Source organism: Sarcophilus harrisii, chromosome 2, assembly GCF_902635505.1.
Source record: "Sarcophilus harrisii chromosome 2, mSarHar1.11, whole genome shotgun sequence".
In the NCBI taxonomy this organism is placed as follows: domain Eukaryota; kingdom Metazoa; phylum Chordata; class Mammalia; order Dasyuromorphia; family Dasyuridae; genus Sarcophilus; species Sarcophilus harrisii.
Genome location: NC_045427.1, coordinates 537,801,227 through 537,816,203, shown reverse-complemented (window position 1 = coordinate 537,816,203; position 14,977 = coordinate 537,801,227). Strand labels below are relative to the sequence as shown.

The following is a 14,977-nucleotide window of genomic DNA, read 5'->3' as shown; positions in this document are numbered from 1 at the left end:
ACCATAAGTCCTTTTATCCTTTTTATTTGTATTTTGATTATATGGATGGGAACTTTGTGTTTGGGCCAGGCCTTGTATATTTCTTATAGGTATCTTATGCAATTTTAGCCTTTCTTAGTTGAGCTTCTGCCACTAAATTCTTTGGGTATTAAGTGTTTTATTCTTCAAAGATCATAGGCACAGTTCAGGACAGGTAGTTGCAAATTTTTGGAGGACTCTTTGCTGTTTTATCAGGGTTGATAGCTGAATTCTAAGAAGTTAGACACTCAGCTCCAGACTTATTGCTAGTAGAGTTTCAAAAGGCAGTGACTAAACCTAGATCTATCAGCTAGCTAGATGTTTCAGCAGATTCAGAGTGGCAACATTGAGTCCAGGGAGATGAATTTAAGATCATTTCTAGGACCAGACCAATATTAACTGTTTTGAGTCCAGGGGCTGAATTGATAGTCTTGACCCACCCCTATTCCTTTTGATTGTTTTCCTGTTGGTCAAATTTGTGACCTTGAGCTGGAAAGATGGCCAACCTTGGTTTTTCCTTAGATTTCCCCAATCACTACTTGACAGTCTTTTTGGATATTTTTTTGAATAGTTTTGAAGAGTGAGCAGTACATATTGTCTCCTATTCTTCTATCATCTTTGGTAATTTATATAGGGTATCTCATTTTGGAAATAATTGACTTAAAAATGGGTCAAGAAGAAATACCTGAAAGCCATGATTATTTTTTAAAAGAATCTAGATAGCATATTTCAAGAAATCATAAGAAAAAAATTGCCCAATTAAGACAACTCTAAGATACCACTACACACCTATCAGATTGGCTAAGATGACAGGAAAAAATAATGATGATTGTTGGAGGGGATGCGGGAAAACTGGGACATTGATGCATTGTTGGTGGAGTTGTGAACGAATCCAACCATTCTGGAGAGTAGTTTGGAAATATGCTCAAAAAGTTATCAAACTGTGAATACCCTTTGATCCAGCAGTGTTACTACTGGGCTTATATCCCAAAGAGATCATAAAGAAGGGAAAGGGACCTGTATGTGCCAAAATGTTTGTGGAAGCCCTCTTTGTAGTGGCTAGAAACTGGAAACTGAGTGGATGCCCATCAGTTGGAGAATGGCTGAATAAATTGTGGCATATGAATATTATGGAATATTATTTTTCTGTAAGAAATGACCAACAGGATGATTTCAGAAAGGCCTGGAGAGACTTACACGAACTGATGCTGAGTGAAATGAGCAGGACCAGGAGATCATTATATACTTCAACAACAATACTATATGATGACCAGTTCTGATGGACCAGGCCATCCTCAGCAACGAGATCAACCAAATCATTTCCAATGGAGCAGTAATGAACTGAACCAGCTACGCCCAGAGAAAGAACTCTGGGTGATGACTAAAAACCATTACATTGAATTCCCAATCCCTATATTTATGCCCACCTGCATTTTTGATTTCCTTCACAAGCTAATTGTACAATATTTCAGAGTCTGATTCTTTTTGTACAGCAAAATAACGGTTTGGTCATGTATACTTATTGTGTATCTAATTTATATTTTAATATATTTAACATCTACTGTTCATCCTGCCATCTGGGGGAGGGGGTGGGAGGTAAGAGGTGAAAAATTGGAACAAGAGGTTTGGCAGTTGTTAATGCTGTAAAGTTACCCATACATATAACCTGTAAATAAAAGGCTATTAAATAAAAATAAATAAATAAATAAAGTGAATCTGACCCCCCCCCCAAAAAAAGAAAAAAATTGCCCAACTCTATCAGAATAAGTGAGCAAAGTTAAAATAGAAAGAATCCACTTATAAGAAATTCCAAAAGGAAAACTTCCAGAATTATTGGATTCCATTGTGAGATATGGTAAGATCTCACAAGATTTTGTAGCTATGACTACAAAAGAGTTGATAGTATCTAATGCAATATTCAAAAAAGCAAAGGACATAGGCTTATAAGCATGAAAACATATAGTGAAACTGAGTATAATTCTACATGTGAAAAAAATGGACTTTCATTGAATATGGGTCTTTGAGACTTATAGATATGTTGGACTTAATATCTTCTGGGCTTCAATTTTCTGTGACCCTGGCTTCATAATTGTTCTTTTTTATCCATGACTTTTTAAACCCATTTACTTATTTATACAAATTTGCTCACTGAATTGGTATTTTGTATTCTCTTATGAAGAGAATGTTAGGTCCTTAAATTGGTCCTGATGTGTTATAGAGCTAGAGTCCTCTTGTTATTTTCTCTGGGTATTAAGTTTTATATTTTTTAAGGATCTCAGAGCTGACTAAGGCTAGGAGCTATAAGCATTTAATGATCTATAAGCAATATTATCTAGAACTTGGTGTTTTTATTGACTTACTGGACTGAACTTGATGACTTCAAGCCCATGCTTGTATATGCTGAATAGAGATGAATTCTTACTCTTTGTCCCAGTTGCTGCCCTAAGACATTATCAGTTAGATGAAAGACTCTTGCATATGCAGGGCTATAAATTTATAATATTCCCCCAAACATATATCTACTTCCAAACCACACATTCTAGTCCCTACTCTGGTTACTCCCCCATATCAAGTCAGAGGTCTTCTCTGAGATCATACAGAGAAAGCTGAAGACCCTATCCAGGAGTATTCTGGAGACAGTTCTAACTTGATTATGAAAACCCTGGTTAAATCAGAAATCCTGATCAAGGATAGGTGAGAGAGTCAGAACTATAGGTCCAGACACAGTTCACATCTGTGAGATGAATCCAATTTTAGGATGAAAAAATGAATCACTGTGTTTTCTCCTTGAATTTCCAAATCATTGGTCCGTCTGGTACCTTCTATCTTTGTGGAAGTAGATTATGCTACCTCTTCATCTGCAATTTTTGCTCTTAGTTTTCTTTGTTTCTCTGTGGCATATCTTCCATAGTGGTATTTGACGCTTATCCTTAGGGATGTTCCTAGCTGCTTCTTCTTCCTCTTTCGGTATTTACTGTGGCACCACCTATAAAAAACAAAAACAAACCCCACAAAAAAAACCAAAAGAAAACTACAAAAACATTTGAGCAGTTGCTGAAATAGTTAAATATCCTCTGCCAATTATTATGGAAGAAATATCATTAATTCATGATATTTATAACATACAAGCTTTAAAAATTATACCCTATTTTGGTATAGTTGATCTGTTAGTTTCAAACTATTAATAGACTCAAAAGTTTCATTTCAGACATAAGTAATTACTTAATTTCTCATTTTATTTAATCTTATCTGGGATTAGGAATTAATGAATTTCTTATAATTGCCTTGAATTGATCTGGCATACTATATGACTTGGAGTCAAGAGTATTGTTAACAAAGAGCAATATGAAACTCTTGCTTATGCTGGTGAGATCTATTTACAAATTTTATTACAAATTACAAATTTATTATAATACAAATCATTAAATGCTTATAATCAGCAAAGCACTGATAGCTGCATTCCATTTCATATACATTCTTGGTTTGCTTGCTTTATTGATCAGCACCAAACATATCAAAGTATTCAGAGCAAGCGTGGTACTGGTATTTCTGTTGTATTCTTAAATACCTTGCCTTCTTACGGTACTAGATCATCAAGGTAAACTGTCCTCCACTGTCTTCCATATTATGATGATCCTCAAAATAGTTTTAAATAGGGACATGTTGTAACCCTAAGCTGCCCATAGGTTGGGATGCTCACTTGGGATGGCCAGATCTCTACTGGCCAAAACTTTACCAAGGATTGTCCTATACGTTTAGAGATGCTATACCAGTCTAAAAGAGGCAGCTAAGTGGTTCTGTGGATAAAGTGCCAGATCTGAAGTAAGGAAGACTCTCCTTTAAGTTCCAATCTAGCCTCAAACATTTCCTAGATATGTCACACTGGGCAAGTCACTTAATCCTGTTTGCCTTAGTTCCTCATTTATAAAATGATCTGGAGAAGGAAATGGCAAATCACTCCAGTATTTTTTGCCTCCCCCCAAAAAACCCTAAGTGATTTCAAGAAGAATTGGACACAACTGAAATGAGTGAATAACTAGAAAACAATCTAAATACACTCTGGATCTCTACTATACATCATTGAAATTGGAATCTCCTACATTATCATTATAGACTCTTCACAATATGGACAATAGATTGGATTTTGAGGATTTAAAATGATGATGTTATCACTACAAAGTAAAAATACTTTATCTTATGTTTGGTGTACTTAAACATATACCTGTTCACATATATATATATATATATATATATATATATATACACACACACACACAAATTAACAAAAATTAAACAAAATACCAGCTACAATGAAATTATTATTTTTAAATTACTTGGTTGAATTTGGTCAAACAATGGATGGTAATTAGTTCCTTTGAAAATAACCTGATTAAAAAAGAACTCAGTTCCACTCATTCCACATTCATAATGAATATACATATCCATTTCTGTCTGTGAAGGTTGTGTTCATTTATTGTTTTATTTTTATTTATTTATTAATAACTTTTTTATTTTAAAAATACATGCAAAGATAGTATTCAACATTCACTCTTACAAAACCTTGTGTTCCAAATTTTTCTTTCTTCTTCCCTCTCTCCTCCTTTCCTTAGACAGCAAGTTACCCAACACAGGTTAAACATGTACAATTCTTCTAAACAAATTTCCACATTTATCATGCTGCATAAGAAAAGTCAGATCAAAAAAAGGAGAAAAAAATGAGAAAGTCCAAAACAAGCAAGCAAATAACAACAACAACATTAAAGGTGAAAAATACTATGATATGATCTACATTCAGTCCCATAGTCCCCTCTTTGGATACAGATGGCTCTCTCCATCACAAGTCTATTGGAATTGGCCTCATTGTTGAAAAGACCCACGTCCATCACAGTTAATCATTATATAATCTTCTTGTTGCCCTGTACAATGATCCTGCTCATTTCACTCAGCATCAGTTCATGTAAGTCTCTCCAGGCCTCTCTGTATTCATCCTGCTGGTCATTTCTTTCTTTCTTTCTATTTACAAGATATATGCATGGGTAAATTTTCAGCATTGACAATTGTAAAACCTTCTGTTCCAATTTTTCCCTTCCTCCCCCATCCCCTCCTCCATATAGCAGGTAGACCAAAACATGTTAAATATGTTAACATATATGTTAAATACAATATATGTGTACATATCCATATAGTTATTTTGTTGTACAAGAAGAATCGGACTTAGAAATAAGGTAAAATTAACCTGAGAGGGAAATCAAAAATGCAGGCAGACAAAAACAGAGGGAGTGGAAGTGCTATGTAGTGGTTCACACTCATTTCCCAGAGTTCTTTCTGTGGGTGTAGCTGGTTCTATTCATTATTGAACAAATGGAACTGATTTAGTTCATCTCATTGTTGAAGAGAGCCAAGTCCATCAGAATTGATCATCATATAGTATTGTTGTTGAAGTATAAAATGATCTCCTGGTCCTGCTCATTTCACTCAGCATCAATTCGTGTAAATCTCTCCAGGCCTTTCTGAAATCATCCTGTTGGTCATTTCTTACAGAACAGTAATATTCCATAATATTCATATACCACAATTTATTCAGCCATTCTCCAATTGATGGGCATCCATTCATTTTCCAGTTTCTAGCCACTACAAACAGGGCTGCCACAAACATTTTGGCACATACAGGTCCCTTTCCCTTCTTTAGTATCTCTTTGGGATATAAGCCCAGTAGTAACACTGCTAGATCAAAGGGGAGGCCCAGTTTGATAACTTTTTGAGCATAGTTCCAAATTGCTCTCCAGAATGGTTGGACCCATTCACAGTTCCACCAACAATGTATCAGTGTCCCTGTTTTCCCACATCCCCTCCAACATTCACCCTGGTCATTTCTTATAGAACAATAATATTCCATTATATTCATAAACCTTGGCTTATTCAGCCATTTCCCAACTGATGGGCATCCATTCAGTTTCCAATTCCTTGTCGCTACAAACAGGACTACCACAAACATTCTTGCGCACATAGGTACTTTTCCCTTTTTTATGATCTCTTTGGGATACAGACTCAGTATCTGCTGGATCAGGGGATATACACAATTTAATAGTCTTTGGGCATAGTTCCAAATTAGTCTCCAGAATGATTGGATCAGTTCACAACTCTACCAACAATATATTAGTGTCCCAGTTTTCCCACATGCTATCCAAGATTTATCATTACCTCAATATGTACTTTTAGAGCACAGAATATGAATGAACTCTTTTTGGTGAATTGTGACTAGATGATATATTATGGTGAGCTGGTCTGGCATAAAGATTAGAATTATTTACTTTGGGTAACAGAAGAAAAGCAATCTTCCTAAAGTGCACCAATACCTTTCCCACCACTCATTCAATCACTGTTACTTCAAGGACAGAATATAAAATCATCTTATCATATTGACTGTATGACACTACCTTTCTTGCTGTTCCGTATATACAGATTTTCCTACTTCATGCCTTTTCATTGTTATCCTTAGTCCCTGGAATGCTCTCCTTTCTTAGCTCTACCCAAATAAGTTCTTCCTTCAAGACTCAATTCAAATCCCATGTTCTGCATGAGGCCTTTCCTGGTACCTCCCTAATGATTATGTCTTCCTCCTTCTAACATGACCTCCCATTTACTCACACACTCTTTGTCTTTATTTTTTTCTTTCTTCTTCCCTCCCTTTCTCCCTTCTTCCCTCTTCCTCTCTTTCTCTGTCTCTTTCTTTCTTAATCTGTATCTGTCTTGTTTTTTCTTTTCATATAGGTATGGAATTGCTTACCTTTTGTCTTCTTTAAAATGTGAACTTTTAAGGGAAGGGATCACATATTTGCCTTTTTTTTTTATTTTTTGGTAATCTTCAGAATTTAGCATGTCACCTGGTACATAGTAGCACTTAATTAATGCTTGTTGATTGATTGACTGCCTGATAAAGTGAACAGAGAATGGGCATTGGGGTAAGGAAGATGTGGATTTAACACCTGCTTCTGATATATAATAGCTTTGTTGCTATGGGCAAGTCACTCAGTTTATAGATAACTCTAAAACTAGTCACAGACAATAGAACTTCATAGACAGAGGAGTTTACATATTAGGAACTCCTTATTGAAATCAAGACCAATCCTTTCATCCTCCCCCACTTTCCCCCAAAGAACATAAAGACATTATATTTATTTACTATGTATTGTACCATGCCTAATATTCACTATGCTGAACACACTGTGTTCTTTCAATATATATTTCTTGGTTGGTTGCAATAAATCAAAAGCTCTTATATAAGCACATTTAATCATTCATAAATTATTCCCAGCAAAAAATAGAAAAATAAATAAAACTGCAACCTTCAACCAAAATTATTCTAACATATGCATCTTTTATTTGCTTCCCATTCTTTGTTGATCTTTTCCAAGATTGTCTCTTTGTTTCTTTTCCTTTAATGTATAAAATCTCAAGACTTTTGAAGATATTTTGCTGCCATCTAGTATCTATCAAAAAAAAATCCACAATTTGAAGAATGCAATATAACTAACATATTGCTGAGATAGCAACTCTGTCCCACACTACATACACCCCCTTTGTGTCTCCAAGCAATGTGCATTCTTAAAGTGATAATGGAACTAAATTTGGAGAAAACAGGCCCTTAAGTTTCAATTTATTTGTTTCACAATCAGAGCCTCAAACTGAAGGGAAAATTATGCTGTAGTTTGATAAATAAAGCACCATACATTCAAACACAAAATGCAAAATGAAAACTTTCAGAACTTCAAATAATCAGGGAGCTTAGATTAATTCCATCAGTGGTGGAGATTTTTTTTTTGGTTGTTGTGGATTTGCTGTAGAATTTAGTATGAAAGCACTCTAACTAGTGACTGATTATATCAGTGTCTCTATTTCCTCTTAGAACACACATCTGTTGTTGTAGGGGGTTTGGGGAGAGGAGGGTGTGGTTGTGGTTATTATGGAAATACGGTAAAACCAAACATTTTAAAGATGAGAAGAAACCCACAAACAGTTGGCTTGCAAATGTTGTAATGCTTTCCACACCCAAGCCAAAAGAAAAAAAAAAAAAAAAAAAACAATAACAAAAAATAACAACAACAGGAAAAAAAAAAAAAACTGGAGCAGCAACAACAGCATTCCTGGTGGCCTGTGCTTTATCTATACTGAACACTGGGCTGCTCTTGTTAGTGAAGTGACTGGAGAGTTGTTTTCTCATTTTCCCTCTTTCTTTCTTTCTTTTTTTTTTTTAATTGTTGTTACTCTGTTTTGCCTGAAAGCTGCAGTATCTCACTGTTCATTATTCCCAGTTCAGTCAAACCCTGTCCAAAATTAACCCATTGCCTTCTGGAACTACTGTCTGATTGTATTTCTACCAAAGCATGTGATAAAAGACCAAACATGTATCTCTTCATTTTTTTTAATAAAATATATTATATATCACATATATATTCATAAAATTCATGTATACACACACACACACACACACACACACACACACATATATATATAATTCTTAATTGTAAAGCTCTGGTAATTAACTCAGTGATGATTTGACCATATTGAATTTTTAAAACACTCAAATAATTAATCCTGATTTGTCACAATAAAGAATTTTTAAAGAAACTGCAATTTTAATTTTTTTTGTTTTTAACCCTGCAGCAACATGGCAAATAAGTTCAAGAGAACCCTACTTATCTCAACTACAAATAGGATCTTGAAGAAATTATAGGTTAGGAGCATATCAACTTTAGGTCTCAAGTTTTCTGTTTTAATAGAATAATTTAAAGTACCCTTCTGAGACTGGAAGCACAAACCTATAAGAAGGGAAATAAAGTCAGGAAGGACTTCTGGAACTAGTTGTTCAGATCAGCATCAAGTTCTTCAGTATTCAACTTGAATTAAGTGCAGCCATCAATAAAACTATAGAAATGGGAAGGGGCTGTTATAAATTAATGATTATTTGCTGTGAGAGTTAGTGTAGCTGTTTGTACCACATTTTATTGTGATGCTTCATTCTTATTCGGTGCAACAGTAATTGGGTCTTAAACATGATAAAGTATCTTAAAGGCTGGGTTAGTAGCTGAGTAGTCTGCTGCAGGTTTTTAACTCTAAAGAAGGTTAATCAAAGCTAATGAATCTGTTTTATCCATTGCCACTGAGTTTATCAAAAATGTGCCACCAGGTGAAAGAATTAAAATCTGGATTGTTCATCTGTGACCATAAATACATTTTTGGCATAATAATTTTTGCTTGAATCTTTGGTTCTCAGAGTATATTTTGACTATTGCCTGCTATCTCAGTCCTGCTCTAGCATAAAAATAAAAATATATCTGATGAAAATTCAGGAAACCTAGTCATAGAGCATATAGGTTCTGATATTAGCAAATCAAGACACTTTGTCTTCAGAGTTTCAGAATGTCTTTGGTCTTTATGAAAAGAATATGAGGAGCTCTCTAATAAGGCTAACTCATTAGAACAAGCATTTGTTACTAAAACACACCATGCAGGACCACATGCATCTAAGCCAGACAGTGTGGTAATTAAAGTAACCACTCCTCAAAATACTGCCTGCTCACCAACCCCTTGCAAACAGGTTTTTTCCCCATTTGAAATTTGATGAAAGAAAGTTTATATGTTCTCCTTTAGTAAACAGTTGGAGGTGGGAATCAGGTGGGTTTTTTTTTTCAATTCCAACATTATTTTATTCATTTTAAATAATGTATAGTTTTTAAATATTTTTATGTGTTCTTGTTAAGTGAGAAACAGCAAGAAATGGGTTTACTCAGGGAATATACCTCCAAGTCTGAATAACACCGTCTTTATATGTTTGGAAATATAAGGCAAGAAGTCAACCCTCAAATATCCAAATTCATAGTGGCAAAAAGCTTTTAATCCTGGCACTTAGAGAAAACATATACAGACACACACAAACACTCTGTGTGACAGGTTCCTCTCCCTTCCCTTTTTTCCCCTCCATTGGTGTTGGGAAAGGCTTTTGAATGAATTTTATAGCAAGAAGTCAGACTTAGGTTGGAATAAGAAAAAAAAAATACCTCTCCAATGAGTTACACTGGGGGTGAGGGAAAGTGTTTCAGCTTTTTCTAGTGGTAAAGATAGTGATTTTTCCTCCCCAACTTAAATAATATTTGTAATGAGGAGGAGGGGGTAGTAAGGAGAGCATGACATGAAGGAAAGCAAAAGCCCAGAGGGGGAAAAAATCCAAGGGACTAATTCTAGCCTTAGTCAGGGGAAGCCATGCATCACAGGTTTCAAAGCATATTTTTTAGTTTCACAAGCCACAGCCCCCTTGATGAAAACTAGTTGCGAAATTCAGTGCCTGTTAGGCCTCAGCTAATTAGAAAAAATGGGCTTTTTTCTTTTCCTTTCTTTCTTTAGCACCTCTTCTTTCAAGCATTTAGTCTCAGGAGGGGTATCCAGGCTCTTGGCCCGGCTGTTTTGAAAACACGCCTTTGAATGCCTCTCCCTAATTCACGCCTTTTGTTTTTCAGCTTTTGTGTTTGCCAGTTTGACCATATAACGTTATACATCTGGTGTATAGCTTGTTGGGGGCTTTTTTCTCCCAGGGATCCTATGCATTCCCTATAGGACCCTCCTGGGCTTCAATTTGAGCGATCGTGTAACATAAAGGGGGCTAAAGTGGGACCAAGGAGGCTGGGGGGTGGGGGGCAGGGTGTGAGGAAAACCTAAGAGGGGAGGAGGACTAGGGGGAAGAGGGGGGAGAGAGAAGAGAGAAATGAGTGAAACATAAAAAAAAAGAGAGTTGAAAAGAATTCTTTTGCTGTCTCCTTTTCTTCTCCCTGTTTCGACTGGACCGTGCGTCAGCCAGCCACAAGGCCTCTGTGGGAAAATGACGGGGCCACAGAATAGATAACTCATTTGAATTCCAGCAACATATTCCTAAATAAAGCAAAAGTGTCCAAGAAGGGGGAACCGAAAGGGGGGTGCTGGGAGAAGGCTCAGAGAAGCAGGCTAGTGGAGACATTTATAGGACAAGTTTTTCTGCTTTGCCCTTGCTGAGGAAATCTGAGTTGGTCAAACTAAAGAAATCCATCTACTGTCTTTCACGGGACTCTTTAACACAGCCCAGGCAGCTGCACATGTTTATTATTGCTGCTGTGATGATGCTCTTGAAAATATCCATTTCAGAGAACTGGAAACATCCATCTCCCCTGTTTTGTGCATGCAAATTACAAAGTTCAGGAGGTGCTTTCTGTTCTGATTTGAGCATACCTTGGGGCCACCCTTAACTGTACCTCATCAAGGAAAGATGTCACTCAAATTTACCTCAGTCTACTCACATTAATCTGACACTTCTTTCCACTTACCTCCCCCACCACCCATTTCCCTCCATCCTCCTTTAGCAGTTGGCTAAAAAGCTCTAATGCTTCTAACAGCAGAAATAACGTTATCACAAAAAGAGTAAACTTCTGTATCCAAGAATATAGTCGTGGGATTTCCTCAGTGTTTAAGTCAAAAGTCCTTTGCCCTTTCCCCAGTTTTATCACTAGATATGACTGAGGTACTGTTTAGGGAGAGTGTTGGTGTGGAACATGGAAATAGAACAATGATAAACCTAATAAAATGTATGTTGTATTTTTTGCTATTTGGTGGCAAATTCCAAATTCCACTACTTGAAATCCAATACATAACACATTTGAGTTTTAGTGAGCTGAAACTTAGAAGAAAAAAAAGAAATATAGCAGGTTTGTTTATTAAGGCTAATAGAGCAGCCTTTTATTTCCTTTCTTAAAGAACAAAGTTCAAAAGTAATACCAGGCAGTAAAGCAAAAAAGTCCCTTTTTGAATGCAAAGCTCATGAGTTATAAGTTTTTCTTCTTCATATAAAGAGTTTCAGGCAATCAGGGAGGCAGATAGAAAAATTGACTTTAATTATAGAAATGTGGAAACTACCAAAGCCTCAATACAGTGTTTTGAAAGGTACAGAAACTCAGGGTACAGTGTTTATTACAGATATGATATAACCTGTGGGCATAGGATTCTTAAACAGCTAAAGAATACATTAAGAGAAATCTGACTAAAAATTCCCAGTTCCTCTCACACATTTAGAATGGCAGGTTACCAGCTGATTAACCCTTTGATAATGGTTTCCCTAGGCATATATTTATGCCTCCTGTATTTTTTAGTTTACTTTCATCAGTCCAAAAACCTGAAGAGAATCACTATATTGAGAGTTAACACAATTAAATTAACAATTGTTTGGAAGGAAATGGTAAAATCGTTTCTTCTTAAAGATTTTTAAGTAGGACACTGCTGTTGCAATCAGACACATAATTACACAATAGGTTAATTTTCAAGAAATCTGTTTTTCCTAAACATTAATCAGACCAGTAGAAAATGCCTGCTATTCAACTCTGCTATGTACAGCAATTCTCTTGGAAAAGTAACCAGCAGAGCTACCTCTGGGAAATGGGGGAAATATTTCACTTAACAGATAAAGGCTTTATTTGTTTATTTCTTCTGAATTTCTTAAGGGGATTCCCCCCCCCCCCCCATATCATTATGGAGTGGGAAAGTAAGGCCATCCCCAACTGAGGGGAAAGTTGACTTCAGTTAAAGTTCTTAAATGAACAGCTAGTTTCAAAATGTGAATCTGCCCCTGCAGAAATGCCACACAGAATAAGGAAAGAAGGATTTTTGCCATATTAGAAATATTTTCCCCATGTTCCCCAAAGAACCCTAAAAGATTGTGCTACTGTCATTATACTTCTATACCTGTAATTCTCAAGGATTCTTTATTATTTGGGAATTTTAAAAAAAAATAAAAATTTTGAGGTAGTATTACCCATAGTGCTCACAGCCTAAGTCAAAAGAAAAAATTGTGTGCTTCAATAAAACTGCCTTTCCTGTTAATTATAACTTCTTATATTAAGAAGGTCATCTATAGGCAAACTTTTATGCAAAGTAAGAGCAGCAGCAAGAATGAAAAAATGTAGTTTGCCAATTGCAAAAATAACATTTTGTGGATCGATATATTTTAAATTTCAACTAGTAACATGTCATATATAGAAACAACCAATAACAATTTGATTTCAAATGACTCTAATATAACAATAATAATAATCTATGAATTAGACTGTGCTCCAGTTGACTCTCTAGACAGTTACTATTCAGTTTTTTAGTTAGTTTTTGTTTTTGAGAGAAGCCTTACCTACTTTAGAAAAAGAATGGCTTAGATTAGGAGAGAGTGTCAGAAGAAGACAAGTGAAATTTAATGTAAAAGTTTCTTTGCAATGAAGCTGTTAGACTTGGCATGAAGACTGTCATCAGCTGGTTCCTTTGACACAACTTGAGCTTTTCAGTAACTAAGACAAGCCTGAAGGATTAGGTTGTCAAGCTTGGCCTGTCATCTTCAAAAAAAAAAAAAAAAAAAAAAACCACACACACACACACACACACACACACACACACAACTTTGCTTCCCCCACCTCCCCCAGGTTGCATCTTCACAAGGTCTTCCTTGCACACTAGCTAGTTAATAGAAGACAATCTCAACTCTGCATTGATCAGGAATGTCCTGCTTTTTAAGACAAGTGAGCCAGCCAAGCTGTAAGGCTAATCACCCTGAGCAAGTATGAATTTATCTAAAGAGGATTTCATGTGGAACCCCCAGTGCTGGCCGCCAAACGGATGGCTGCACACTTTAAGAAAGTTAGTGGGCCTTCTCCCAATCAACTGTCAGGCCACATAAAAGGCCTTGGAATGAGCTGACTTAAGCAAACAATATTTAGCAGTCTAAGGATAGCATAAGGCCCGAGATCCTGCATTGTTAAAGCTGACAGGAAATATTGATACATATCAAGTAACACTCCTGATGTTAAAAGGAAGATGTGACTCTTTTCACATCCATCTCTATTTACCAAAAAAAAATGTATTGTATTTTGAAAACAAAGTGGGAGTAGGGGGAAGTCAAACTACCACTTCAGTAGTGACTTTTAAAGCTTCACTGATTCCACAATTCCATGAAACTTGAATCAAATTAACTCTCCTTTTAAAACAAGGAGGAGGATTTATTGGAATCTGCATTCCAAATCCTGGGTGTCAAATGAAAGGTAGCCTCTGACTACCAGTGAAAATAGTACTTAAATTTAGGAAATAGGAATAATTACTATGCATACTTTAATTATGTTTTTTCCCTCCTTAAAAACAACAATAATAACTACATCCAAACACGTTTAACTACCTTTAGAAAACGCCCACCTCAGATAAGGTAGACAAAAACAAACAAACAAACAAACAAAAAAACCCCAATCCTTTGAAAAAGTAAAATTTATCCATTGAAATGCAACAGTATCTTCTTTGTAAGAATCATTTCCATGATTCCAGTGATTTAAACACCCAAATTCAAATGGGTGGGGATAAGAATATTTTCTCTCACATTTCCTCAGGAATTTATGGCCCTCTGAGTTTCCACTGTTGAGTGAAGGTTGTATTACAAGGTTTACATTTTTATTTTGCTTTATCCAAATACAATAAATGTCCTCCCGAAGTAATGTTGTGCCTGAGGTGATTCCCTTGAAGATGGTAGGGGTAGCAGTGTTAATGAAATACCCGTTGGCATTACACTGAACATCCAGTCTTGATTGTAGTACTAGAAAGAAAAGCGAAATTTGTAACAGCACCATAAACAAGGCGAACTGCGGAAAGAACCTGCCTGTTCTATGAGAAAGATCGCTTCCAGTTAAACAAAGAAATTTAGGGTCGTCTGCTTTTCATGAAAATCGCATACATATGGCCTTTGAAATTTGTCACTGAAGATGGTTTTGCTCTAAGGTAGAATTCTTCACTTTATAGTTTTTCAGCTGCAAGTCTCTGGCTTTTTTTTTTTTTTCTTTCTCTCTTTTGGCCTGCAGCCCAATATGAATGTATGATCACTAACACAATAGTTAAACATCTGAGCCTTTTTGAAGTGCCT

General features: G+C 35.9%; 1 pseudogene; it reads right to left on the bottom strand.

Annotated features, from left to right (window-relative positions):
* Window positions 1–2,859: 2,859 nt before the first annotated feature.
* The window catches only part of LOC111719315, a 107,275-nt pseudogene continuing 95,157 nt past the window's right edge, over window positions 2,860–14,977 (bottom strand).